This window comes from Vicugna pacos, chromosome 6 (genome assembly GCF_048564905.1).
Source record: "Vicugna pacos chromosome 6, VicPac4, whole genome shotgun sequence".
Classification (NCBI taxonomy): Eukaryota; Metazoa; Chordata; class Mammalia; order Artiodactyla; family Camelidae; genus Vicugna; species Vicugna pacos.
This window is the reverse complement of record NC_132992.1, coordinates 4240561-4252484: the sequence shown is the minus strand read 5'-3', so window position 1 is coordinate 4252484 and position 11924 is coordinate 4240561. Positions and strand designations below refer to the sequence as shown.

The window sequence follows — 11924 nt, the reverse complement described above, 5'->3', positions numbered from 1 at the left end:
AGGTGCAAATGACCTGGGAACCATCCCTCATTCCACCTCTTCTTCACTGTGGGCCCTTGGATCAGGCCAGCTCCTTGGCCTCGAAATTTGCTTCACTTAGTACGTTTTCTACACATGAAATGAGAATCGTAGTGATAAAACCCATGTTCCAGGGGCATGACTCTCAGAGTCTGAGAACACTTGAAAGCAAACTGGGTTATCTAGAATCTTGTCACTGTGTGTGTTTTTTTAAGCAACTTTATTGAGATATAATCCACAGCCCATACGATTCACATTTGAAGTGTAAAACTTAATAATTTTAAGTATATTCACAGATACATGCAACCATCACTGCAGTCAACTTCAAACATTTTCATCATATCAAATAGAAACCCTATATACTTAGGCTATCACCACCCTATACTCTCATCTACCCTAGCCCTAAATAACCATTAAACTGCTTTCAAAAATAAAAAAAAAAAAAATAAATAAATAAATAAATAAATAAATAAATAAATAAATAAAATAAAATAAAATAAAATAAACTGCTTTCGGTCTTTAGGTTTGCCTATTCTGGACATTTCATACAAATGCAATCATACAATATATGGTAATTTGTGACTTGTTCTTTCACTTAGTATAATGTTTTCAAGGTTCATCTATGTTGCAGCACGTATCAGCACTTTATTCTTTTTTATGGCTGAATAGTATGCCACGGGTATGCCACCTCATTCATCAGTGAATGGTCATTTGGGCTATTATGAGTAAGTGATGAGTTGTTATACTCTTGCTGCTTCCAAGATTCCCTCTTTGTCTTTGTCTTTTGTAATTTTAAGGATGATGTGTTTGTGGCGCTCCTTGAATGTATTCTGTTTGGAGTTCATTGGACTTCCTGTATGTGTAAATGATTGTTTTTCTATAATTTGGGAGGTTTTCCCATGTTATTTCTTCAAATATTTTTTCTGTTACTTTTTCTCTTCTCTCCTTCTGGTACTCTCGTTACACATATGTTGATGTGTTTAATGGTGTCCCATATTTCTCTGACGCTCCGTTAATTCCTCATTGTTTTCCTCTTTGTTCATTGGATCACATAATCTCTATCAAGCTATCTTCAAGTTTGCTGGCTCTCTCTTCTGTCAATTTACATTTACTGCTGAGCCCTCTAGTGAATTTTTCACTTCAATTATTGTACTTTTTAACTCCAGCATTTTGATTTTTCTTTTTTTAATAATTTCTATCTCATTTCTATCAATAAAATATTCTCAATGTGATGTGACATTGTCTTCATTCCTTCCTTTACTTCTTTAATCATGGGTTCCTTTAGTTCCTTGAACATACTTATAGTGGCTACTTTGAAGGCTTTGCCTATTAAAACTAACATCTGGTTGCTTTCACAGGAAATTTTTTATTGACTGCTTTTTTCCCAGTGTATGGGTAATACTTTCCTGATTCTTTGCATGTCTCATAATTTTTTGTTGCAATCACAAGTCCAGTTGTCATGCATGCTTCTGACCAACTGGTTATAAAATGGAGGTTCCCATGTCCCCCACCTTGGATTTGATTAATTTGCTAGAATGGCTCACAGAATTCAGAAAAACTTTACTTACTAGAGTATAAAAGGACATAACTCAGGAACGGCCAGATGAAAGAGATGATTAGAGAAAGTATGTGGGAAAAGGCACAGAGCTTCCATGCTCTTTCTGGACATACCATTCTCCCTCCATCCCCATGTGTTCACCAACCTCAAAGCTCTCTGAACCCCATCCTTTTGGGTTTTTTTTTTTATGGAGGCTTCATTACTTAGGTATGGTTGATCAAATCATTGGTCATTGGTGATTGGTTCAAACTCTGTCCTATCTGCCTTCTCTGGAGGTGATTAATGTCATCATTTCAACAATGATAAATCATGTTGATTGTATGTACCTTTGAAATGAGATGATGAAAATAGCCTTCCTCGGAAAAACACACTACCCCGGTCTGATCATGAGAAAAACATCACACAAATCACAATAGAGAGAAATTCTATAAAATATCAGTATGCCTCAAAACTGTCAGAATTATCAAGACCAGGAAACTCTAAGAAACTTAGAGAGCAGAGGAACCTAAGGAGACAGGATAACTAAATATAGTGTACTATCGTGGGTAGGATCCTTGAACAGAAAAAAGGACAGTAGATAAAAACTAAGGAAATCTGAATAAGCAATGAACTATTGATTCATTAACTATAACAAATATACCATATTAATAATACCACGCTAATGACTGGGGTAACTGGGTGTGGGGTATACACGAACTCTCTGCATTATCTTCACAATTCTTCTGTATGTTTAAAACTTTTCTAAAAAAAGAAAGTCTATTTAAAAATACATAATGGGGGGGATAAGGTATAGCTCAGTGGTAGAGGGCATGCTTAGCATGCATGAGGTCCTGGATTCAATCCCCAGAACCCCCATTAAAAAATAAGTAAATAAATCTAATTACCTGTCCCCTACAAAAAAATTAAAAATAAAATTTTAAAAATACATTATTGCTAAATTGAGTTTAGGATATAAATGCAGAGATAATTTATGAAAGAGAATCGTTGAGTGTAATTTTCCACATTAACATATTAAAAGGGAAAACATGATTATCTCAATGTCCACCTATACTGCAAGAAAAAAAATGCAGTATACTAGGAATAGACTAGGAATAGAATGCAACTGGCTTAATCAAAACAGTTACCTAAGAGATAATTTTTGAAGCCCAGTACAAAATGAACACGCAGGATCTTTGTTCAAAAATTAAGAACTTCATGAAGACAACAGCAGAGCCAGGGCCTTAAGGGCACAGGGCCCAATGTAGCTGCACAGATGCCTGACCACGAAGCCCTGCCCATCTAGAATAAACTGCACTTACCAGTGGTCCAGAGAAAGCAATGGCCAGAACAAGAAAAAGATAGCCACTATGGTCTCAAGTTCAATGTCTCTATCGGAGTTCCCAGCCAAATAAGTAAAACAAGAGAAAGAAATAGTGAAAAGTACAAGACGTATTAGGAAAAAAACAAAGTTGTAATTTTCAGGTAATATGCTTGTGTACTTACAACATCCAGTAGAATCTATAAACTGTTAGAACTGGAGTTTAAGACTGCTGAATCCAAGAGCAATAAAACTCAACTCCATCACTAAATATCAGCAATAAGCAATTATAAATTGTAATTTAAAAAATCTACAGGAGCCACAAAAAGTACAGAATATTTAAGAGATATCCTGGATTTTATATTAACAATTACTTTGGTATCCTCATGGCCCGCCCCTAGCCCCAACTATCAGAGAAATTCCTTTATTTAAAAGAAATCATAGTCAAAGTCCCAATATACGAATAGGTAAAATCAGAATGTCTGTAGTTGACCAGAACAGAGTTTAGATCCCTGGCAGCCAAGCTGCTCCTTAGCCACTGAAAGGTGGCCCCAGGGCACTGTTAGAATACTAACCAAGGTATTTCCGGAGTCTAAAGGCCGATTATTCAGGTCTCATTTGCATACCCACAATACACTGCAAGTAGCATAATTGTTTTCCAGTTTTTAAAAAAAAATCTCTTTCTTATTTGACTTTTGTAAGAATGACAATATTATTTTCAGAATTCCTTGAATAAATTTCTTCAGGCAGTAACTCTTGGACTAAATAGCCACCATCAGTGCAGTAGGAGTTGTAGTTACTAGAATAAGGAGCTAAGGAACTAGCAGAGTATACTCTGGTTTCTCTTCAGATCGCATAAATCTTTCGCCTTTTACTAAAGATTTCCGTGGAGAGGAACAACTCTGAGTCTTAAACCAATTTTTTGAGGCCTTGTTTCAGCAAGGCTATATATGTTGTACTAACAAAAGGTCAAATTTTAATGAAGGTTCTCCTTAGCTTTTAGTAGTAGAACTGGCAGTTTGGTTTTCTTAACTTCTAAGCTTTGTTAGTGTATTTTATCCAATTTGTAAAACTGTTGAGATTTTACGTGCTTTTAAAGTGGTTTGTTCTTTTTCTGATTCTGAGCTTGAGAAATAAGTATTGCAATATACAGCACAAAATTTCTGTTTTAGAAACTCCATTAAGTAACAACAGCTGACTTTGATTTTAATGCTATGGTCTAAACAGGTTTTTCCAGAATGTTAGGATTCCTAGAGGTGAAAGTGTAATTATTGAGATGTTTTACATTATTTTCCCCATATACTTTATTTTAGGCTTTGCTTCAGGGAAAGTAATCATACTTAAAATTGAGGATTTTATGCACTCAGTTCTTCCCTTTTTTTGAGCCACTAATTTGTTGGAGTTGCTGATTGTTTAGCACTTGATCCTATTTATTTTGGGAAGAGTTTGTAAGAAGTTTGTAACTTTTCTGCACGTAAAGGCTACTCCTTCGCTCCCTCAGAGAATTTAACATGAGGGCCACTGTCTTAGGGCTCTCCAGAGAAACAGAACCAATGGGCTATATAGAGAGAGATTTACTGTAAGGGATTGGCTCCTGCAGTTATGGAGGCTTAAGAGGTCCCATGATCTGCTGTCCTCAAATTAGAGGCCCAGAAACCGGTGGGGTCCAATTCAAACATTAAAACCTGAGAACCTGGGGAGCCAGTGGTATAAGTCAGTCTGGGTCCAAGGCCCAAGGCTCACAACCAGGAGTGCCACAGTCCAAGGACAGGAGAAGATGGATGTCCCAGCTCCAGAGGAGTGAGTTAATTTGCCTTCCAGCACCATTTTTGTTCTGTTTGGGCCCTCCATGGATTGTATGATGCCCACGGCATTGGCAAGGGTGATCTTTGCTCACTCTAATCATTCAGTGCTAATCTCGTCCAGAAACACCCTGACAGACACACCCAGAAATAATGTTTTACCAGCTATCTGGGTATCCTTTAGCTGGTCAAGTTGATACATAAAATTAACCATTACATTCACCTTCACCACTGAGTTTCACCCTCATAATCACTCCATGTAGGAAGCCACAAAATGTGCTCTCCTGACCATTTACAGACCCAGAGCACCTTGGACTGCTTTTGTCCTGACCTGCAGCTTCCTTGTCTCTCCTTGGATGATAACTCCTGCCCACTGTCGCCTTCTTGGGTTGTTTCTCTCCAAGGCTGACAGCCAGGACAAAACGATTCATATAACCCCAGAAGAAATGTATGCTCAGGGTGGTGCAGGGCACAAGGTCAGAGGAGTGGATCTGGGATCACCATCCATGTTGCCGTTCAGCCCCAAGAATTCTTCACATTGCTTTAAGATTTTGCTTTCAAATGTCTCAAGATTTGCCTTTGGGGTCCTCCATACTGGAGTATGGAGCAGGGGGAGGTCATGCGGGCGGGGGCTAGAGATTAGGGATGCTTTGACCTAACTGCAGATTCCTTGATTCCTGTCTCCTCTTCCCTGTGAGAGAAAAACCCAACAATCCAGTCCCTTGGTCAAGTGAAAAACCAAGCCCAGGACACTGCTGCATCCCTAGCTCTGCACTGTCCAATATACGGTAGTCTCTAGCCTTGTTGGCTATTTACATTTAATAAATTAAAACTAAATAATATAAAACATTCAGTTCCTCAGAGGCACTAGCCACATTTCAAGTGCTCAACAGTCACATGTGAGTCGTGGCTGCCATTTTGGACAGCACAGAACACAGTCATTCCCATCACTGCTCCCCTAGGCAAGAAGCCACACCCCAAGGCAGGAATCACCGAACCACCTCACTTCCAACAGGGAGGCTGGGCTGAGCCCGGGGCATAAGGAGCAGTGGCCAGGGTGAATGTTTGATTTCGGGAGAGCTACAGAGGACTCCTTTCCTGCCTCCCTTTAGCTGACTGTCTTTCTACTTTGCAAAACAAAGGTTTTTCCTGTCATCCATCTTAAAGCTTACCCAGGTGCACCCTAAAGAAATCCAGAATGGAGGATACAAAAACTTTCTGGGCTCCCCAAAAATGTCAGTTTTAAATATTTGCATCTATTGTGAAGAAGAGGATGAGTCTGGACAACAAATTCCTTTGTAAATTTAAAGAATTCCAAATCTGTTCTTTCAACAGAATTTAAAGAGGACTTAGACCAGTAACATCTAATAGTTCATTATATGGTTGTATAACCCAGTAGGACCCTGCGGGGCCTTCCCAGGACAGACACCCTCATGTCCACTGCCTGCCTCTTGTTTGTAGAAAAACTTTAGCCTTCTAGGCCTTCCCTGAGTTCCAAAGAATAAACTTAATCAGAGAAGTGAGAGAATGCAGAAACAAAGGAAAACAGTCAAGCAAAACAAAAGAATAGTTTAGCCATTAAATAAAGTCAAGGACCTTTAGTTCCTCCCCAAGTGCTGCAAATAATATTCTGAGCCATAGTCTTTGAGCTCTTTTGCAGATACTGACAGCCCCAGCACGTGGAAGAAGTTAACTGTATGCTGCCCACAAGCAAGTAGGAAAGTTGGAACCAGGTTCATGATGTTGACTCCCAATACCTCACCACCAGCCAGTCAGAAGAATGTCCATGAGCTGATCACATACTCGGCAACCCTCTCCCTCACCCTGTCTTTTAAAACCTTTCCCTGAAAGCCTTGGGGAGTTCAGGTCTTTTGAGCCTTAGCCTCCTGGACTCCTTGTTTGGCGCCCTGCAATAAACGCTGCACTCTTTCTTCACCACAACCACGCGTCAGTGGACTGGCTTTACTACGCATGGATGAGTGGACCCAAGTTCATTTTGGTAACAGTAGTGCAGTAGTGAGTGACACTGTTGAAACCCTTTCCATCTATTGATTTATGGGAAAATGTTTCTTAGGTCACAGCTATAAAAATGGGAATAAAAAGCACTGAAACTAAACCTTGTCTTCTCTAGCAATAAGTAATATGCATCCATCTAATCAGGAGATGCAGTTCCAGTAAAATGACACTTATAGGTTTAATAATTATCAATATTTGCAATATATTTATGTTGTATTGACCAAGCATGTGCTAATAATTGTAATGTCAATCCACAAGAAAAACATTAGTGCATAAAATTTAAGTTCAAAAGATGTGAAAAAAGTTTTAAAATGATGTACTTATTTTGTCATAGAAAAATACGATTGGATGATCAGTAAAATACTTTCAGGTATAAAAATACAATTGTATTAAATTCTTGGGGAAATGGAAGTGGAAAAACAAGGTCAAGAAGCAAAAGGAATTATGTAAAAACTTTTTAAAAATTATGTTGGTTGGTATCAAATTTCTTGGGTATTTATCTTCCACTATTACAATTTAAAGTGATGTAACAATTTAGACTATCAATATTTACAATGCACAATAGTCATCCTTTACATCTATTTAAACGTATCGTATCGCTAGTTATCTTATGAAAGCTGTAATGATCTTTAAAATGTGCAAAAGGAATAGATTTTCAAAATTCTTTCGCTGAGGTCTGAGAGCAAGACGTTAGAATCCCTGACCTTAAAAGAGGTGAGCCTTGTAGCAGGAGTTGAGCACTAAAGGGAAGCAGTGCCCCCCTTGTGGCCAACATAGAGGCTGCAGGAAAAAACGAGCAAGAAACAAGAGCCTCGAGCAGCTCCCTCCACTGCGGAATATGGAAGGGTCAGGTGTTGTTCGTATGCTCAGACCTGCCACTTGTAGCTGTGGCTTCTGGGATCCGGCCACACAACAAATAGGAACCAGAGAGCAATCCATAAGAACGGGTAAGACTGATTTAACATTACTCTCTTAACGTAGACCTCCACTGGAAGAGACTAGAGCAAAAAAAAAAAAAAGAAGAAGAAGAAGAAGAAGAAAAACAAAAACAAAAAAACCCATTCGATAATACTCCCATGAATACAGAAAAAATTTAATAAGCTCAAATATCCATTCATTAGATATAGATATAGATACATAGATATATATAAACTTTAACATCTGCCTAACAATGAAAAATACCAACCAAAACCCTGGAACAAGCACCACGTGCAACAGAAGTGTAGTAAACTTTCCCTTTAGAGTCAGGAAGAAGACAAGAATAAATCACAATTTCAATCAAAAAATTCCAATAAAGGTTTTTATGTTTTATATTTTTTAGGTATGTCTTGTATCACATAATAGTATGAATTATTGCCAGAAGTGGAAGTAGCAGACACAGTAAACAATGAAATTATACCGGCCCCTCAAACCCCATATTTACAATCAGAAGTGGGTCCAGGCTTTGGATTGAGAAGACCTGGAAACTCCATGATGTTCTATGGAGTCTGGAATGGCTAAAAGCCAAAGTTAACCTTCCTTGTGGTTCTCCAATCAGTGAAAGCTGCCCAGGACCCTTCCAGAATGAGGCTGACCAAAGGTCCCCTACCCTAGGAGCACGGAAACACTCAAGGTGTTCAGAGAGTTGCTCCTTTCACGTCCCCTCAGTGCCTTAGCCTCTGGCCAAGCCCTGTGAGGTCAAGCTATCATCATAGGGCGGGAACGCCACATCTCCGTGGGTCTCTTAACTGCCGATTACATGGTGAAATACAGCAAGAATGCAATAGTATTAAAACAAATGTATGTGTGAATGAATCCTGCAACCATTATGCTCAGTGAAGGAAGCCGGACACAAAAACCCACAGGTTGTTTGCTTCCATTTATATGAAATGTCCAGAATAGGCGCTTTAGAGACAGAAAGTAGGTTAGAGTTTGGCAGAGGCTGGGGGATGGGGGGATGGGGAGGAAATGCTATCGGGTACAGAGATTACTCTAGGGGTGATGAAAATGTTCTAAAATTAGACTGTGGTGGTGATGACTGCTAAAACTGTTACTACGCTAAAAACGATTGAATTGTACACTTTAAATGGGTGAGCTGTATGGTAAGTGGATTATATCCCCAAAAGCTGTTTTAAATATACATTAGGCAAGTTTAACTCAAGTATATGTCAAACCTGATCGACTTGTTCGCAAAAGAACGAGCAAAATGAAAAACAAACGTGTCAGTTCAGAGACGGTGTCAAGGTTGGAAAAGGAATATTTACACAAGCCGCCAGAAAAAAAAAAAAAAAAGCCGCAGTTTCCTTTCCTGGTTCTGTTCCCACAATCGTTAAGGAGGAGGCTGCGTAGGCTGGTCAGAGCCGGTATCTGAGCGTCTCAGAGACTACACAGCTCATTTTAAAAACATAGGATGAGACCCGAAGTCTGAAACTGGAATACAGGATTTCATCGCCAAAAGTAGCATCAGGTGAAGCAGGAAACCTGAGACCGAGCGCGCAAGCTCCAATTTTAAACAGGACACTGCTACAAAATTTTCTCCAACGGCAGAATATCCTAGAGTGTACATTCTGGCCGTGCACCGTACAAAACAGACAGAACAGCCGCGCGCCCACCACGCAGCTTAAGAAAAAGGAAATTGTCAAACTTTTAATACCCCCTGAACGCCCTCACTCCACCGAAGAGAGGAACCAACGTCTTCAATTTTGTGTCAATCACTTACTTGCTTGTTTTTTTTTTCAATTTAATAACACAGTCTTTAACAGAAATCAAACTCAGACGTACAAATGCACAAAACAAAAAAACCTTAGTCGCTGCTCAGTCCGGCGTTTAGATCCCAGGCAGCCAACCCTCCGCTTCGCCCCTTAATGGTGACGCAGAGGCACTGCACGAATATCAGGTTGTTTACTTGAGGACGCGTACTCTCTGTATTTGCATACCCACAGTGCACTGCACACAGTACAAGTTTAAAATGGCAAAATTAAAATTTTTCTTCCAACTAAAGTTTTCTCAAGTTAGATCCTTTATTTACAGAGTAATTAAGAAATTTTTGTTCAGGCACTGGATGTTGGTGTTAACTAGCCACTATCAGTGTTCTAGGAGTTTCTGTTACCCGAGGCTTGTGTTACAAAGACTTCTGGTATACTCTGGTTTCTCTTCAGATCGTATAAATCTTTCGCCTTTTACTAAAGATTTCCGTGGAGAGGAACAACTCTGAGTCTTAAACCAATTTTTTGAGGCCTTGCTTCGGTAAGGCTACTTAAGAGTGTCCAAAAGTAAGATGAATACTTCATTCTCCTATAGTACAGCCTTCATAATTTAAAGCTTTTAAGCCTTTCATAAAAGGGGATTTGGAGCACTTTTGCTTAAACCTGTTAATGTTAAACCTAACCAGTTATTTTAGTGTTGTTAGTGCATCTATATGGGACAGCGTTTATTATGAATCTTGATCCTTCACGACTGTAGAATTTTTTTTTTTTTCCTGAGCTTGTGTAAGACAAGTGTGGAATAAAATCGCAGGTACCTAGGGTAGCCGGGCGTAATTTTCCCTAAAAAGGCTATATCCACTTACATTTCCACCAATGGCATGTGCATATTCCCATTGCTTCTCGTCCTTATTGGCCCTTGGTATGCTCAGACTTTAATTTTCACCCATCTGGTAATCATAAAATGATATTTTACAGTAGTTTTATTGTATATTCTTGATTGCTAATGAGGTTGAACATTTTTTTTGAGTTTTTTTTTTATCATTCATGGTTTCTCTTCTATGAAATGCCTGTACTTGTATTTTGCCCCATTGCCATTTTCTAAGTAATTATGACTTTTTTACACATGCCAGACTCTGAAGACTTTAGTAATTCTGTTAGTTATATGGTTGCACTCACCTCCCAGATTATGGCTTCCCTGTCCATTCTTATAGTGTCTCCTGGTGAACTGGTCTTACTTCCAAGGTTGTCAGATTGATCTCTATTCTGATTTGTACTTTTTGTGTTTTATTTAATAAATTCACTATCTCACATTATTAAAGGAATTCTTTATTTTTTAAAGTTACGCCTTTCATATTTAAATCCTTGATTCATCCGGAACTGAATTTTTGTAAACAGGGTGAAGTGTGGATCATTATGTAACCGCCGCCCCCTCCCCAATGATTGACAATCATCCAGCGCTATTTATTGACTGGTATTTAATGAGTGCAGCTTGATGAGTTTGGAGTTAAGTACAGACTCGTGAAACCATCACAATCAATGCCATAAACATTCTGTGCTCTCTATTCTGTTCCATGGCTCTAATTTATCTATCCCTGACCTAATATCACACATTCTAATAACTTTGGGTTTGTAATAAGACTTGAAATCTGGTAGGATTAGTCCCTCTCATTGGTTTTCTTTTCAGGAGTAAGTGGTATCCTTTGTTCTTCCGAAAATGTTTAGACTTGCCTTGTTGATATCCATGAAAATCCCTATTGGATCTGAATTTAATCTGTATGTAATTAGAATTGAATTTCATCTTACTCATGGACATGATTTGTCTCTCCATATGTTTAGGTCTTCTTTATTATCATTCAATAATGTGTTAAAATATTTTACTAAAGATCTTGAACCTTTTGCTAATTTTTAAAATTTCATTTCCTAACTGTGCACTCCTGTTACATAGAAATGCAGTTGACTCTTGTATAGGATCTCATATCTGGCAACCTTACTTGACTCTCTCATTAACTAATAATTTGTATGTAGGTTATTTTGAAATTTCTGTCTACACAATTTTTTCACCTCTACATTTCTGACATTTATACAAATACAGTGTTGGTATTATATATAATGCGAAGTAGAACCTCTTTATCTTATGCCTGACTTTAGACTGCTTCTTGTTGGGGGAGCTAGTTAGTGTTATTCATTAATTTTTTTTAATGGAGGTACTGGGGATTGAACCCAGGACCTCATGCGCACTTGAGCACATGCTCTACCACTGAGCTATACCCTCCCCCGCTAAAGAGACTGCTTTTAAATGCTCCTCCATTGAGTATTTTTCTTGTGGTGTTTTTTTTTATCAGATGTTTGCTTATACTCTCAGTTTACTAAGTTTTTACTGCATCTATTAGGATGATTATATATAACTTTTCTCTTTTAAATAGTTAATGTGGTGAATGGCATTGACTGATTTACAAATGTTAAGCCAATCTTGCTTTCCTAGGATAAGCTCAGGCTGCTGTGACAAGATACCATAAGCAGGGTGACTTAAAACAACAGAAATTTATTTC

At 38.4% G+C, this 11924-nt stretch overlaps 2 non-coding genes across 2 annotated transcripts; both read left to right on the top strand.

Moving 5' to 3' along the window:
* The first annotated feature begins 3703 nt into the window (after positions 1 to 3703).
* On the top strand, positions 3704 to 3819 carry LOC116281247 (U5 spliceosomal RNA). The gene has a single exon (XR_004190668.1). It is a non-coding gene; the product is annotated as a U5 spliceosomal RNA (small nuclear RNA).
* A 5989-nt stretch (positions 3820 to 9808) lies between these two features.
* Positions 9809 to 9924, top strand: LOC116281248 (U5 spliceosomal RNA). The gene has a single exon (XR_004190669.1). It is a non-coding gene; the product is annotated as a U5 spliceosomal RNA (small nuclear RNA).
* Positions 9925 to 11924: the final 2000 nt, after the last annotated feature.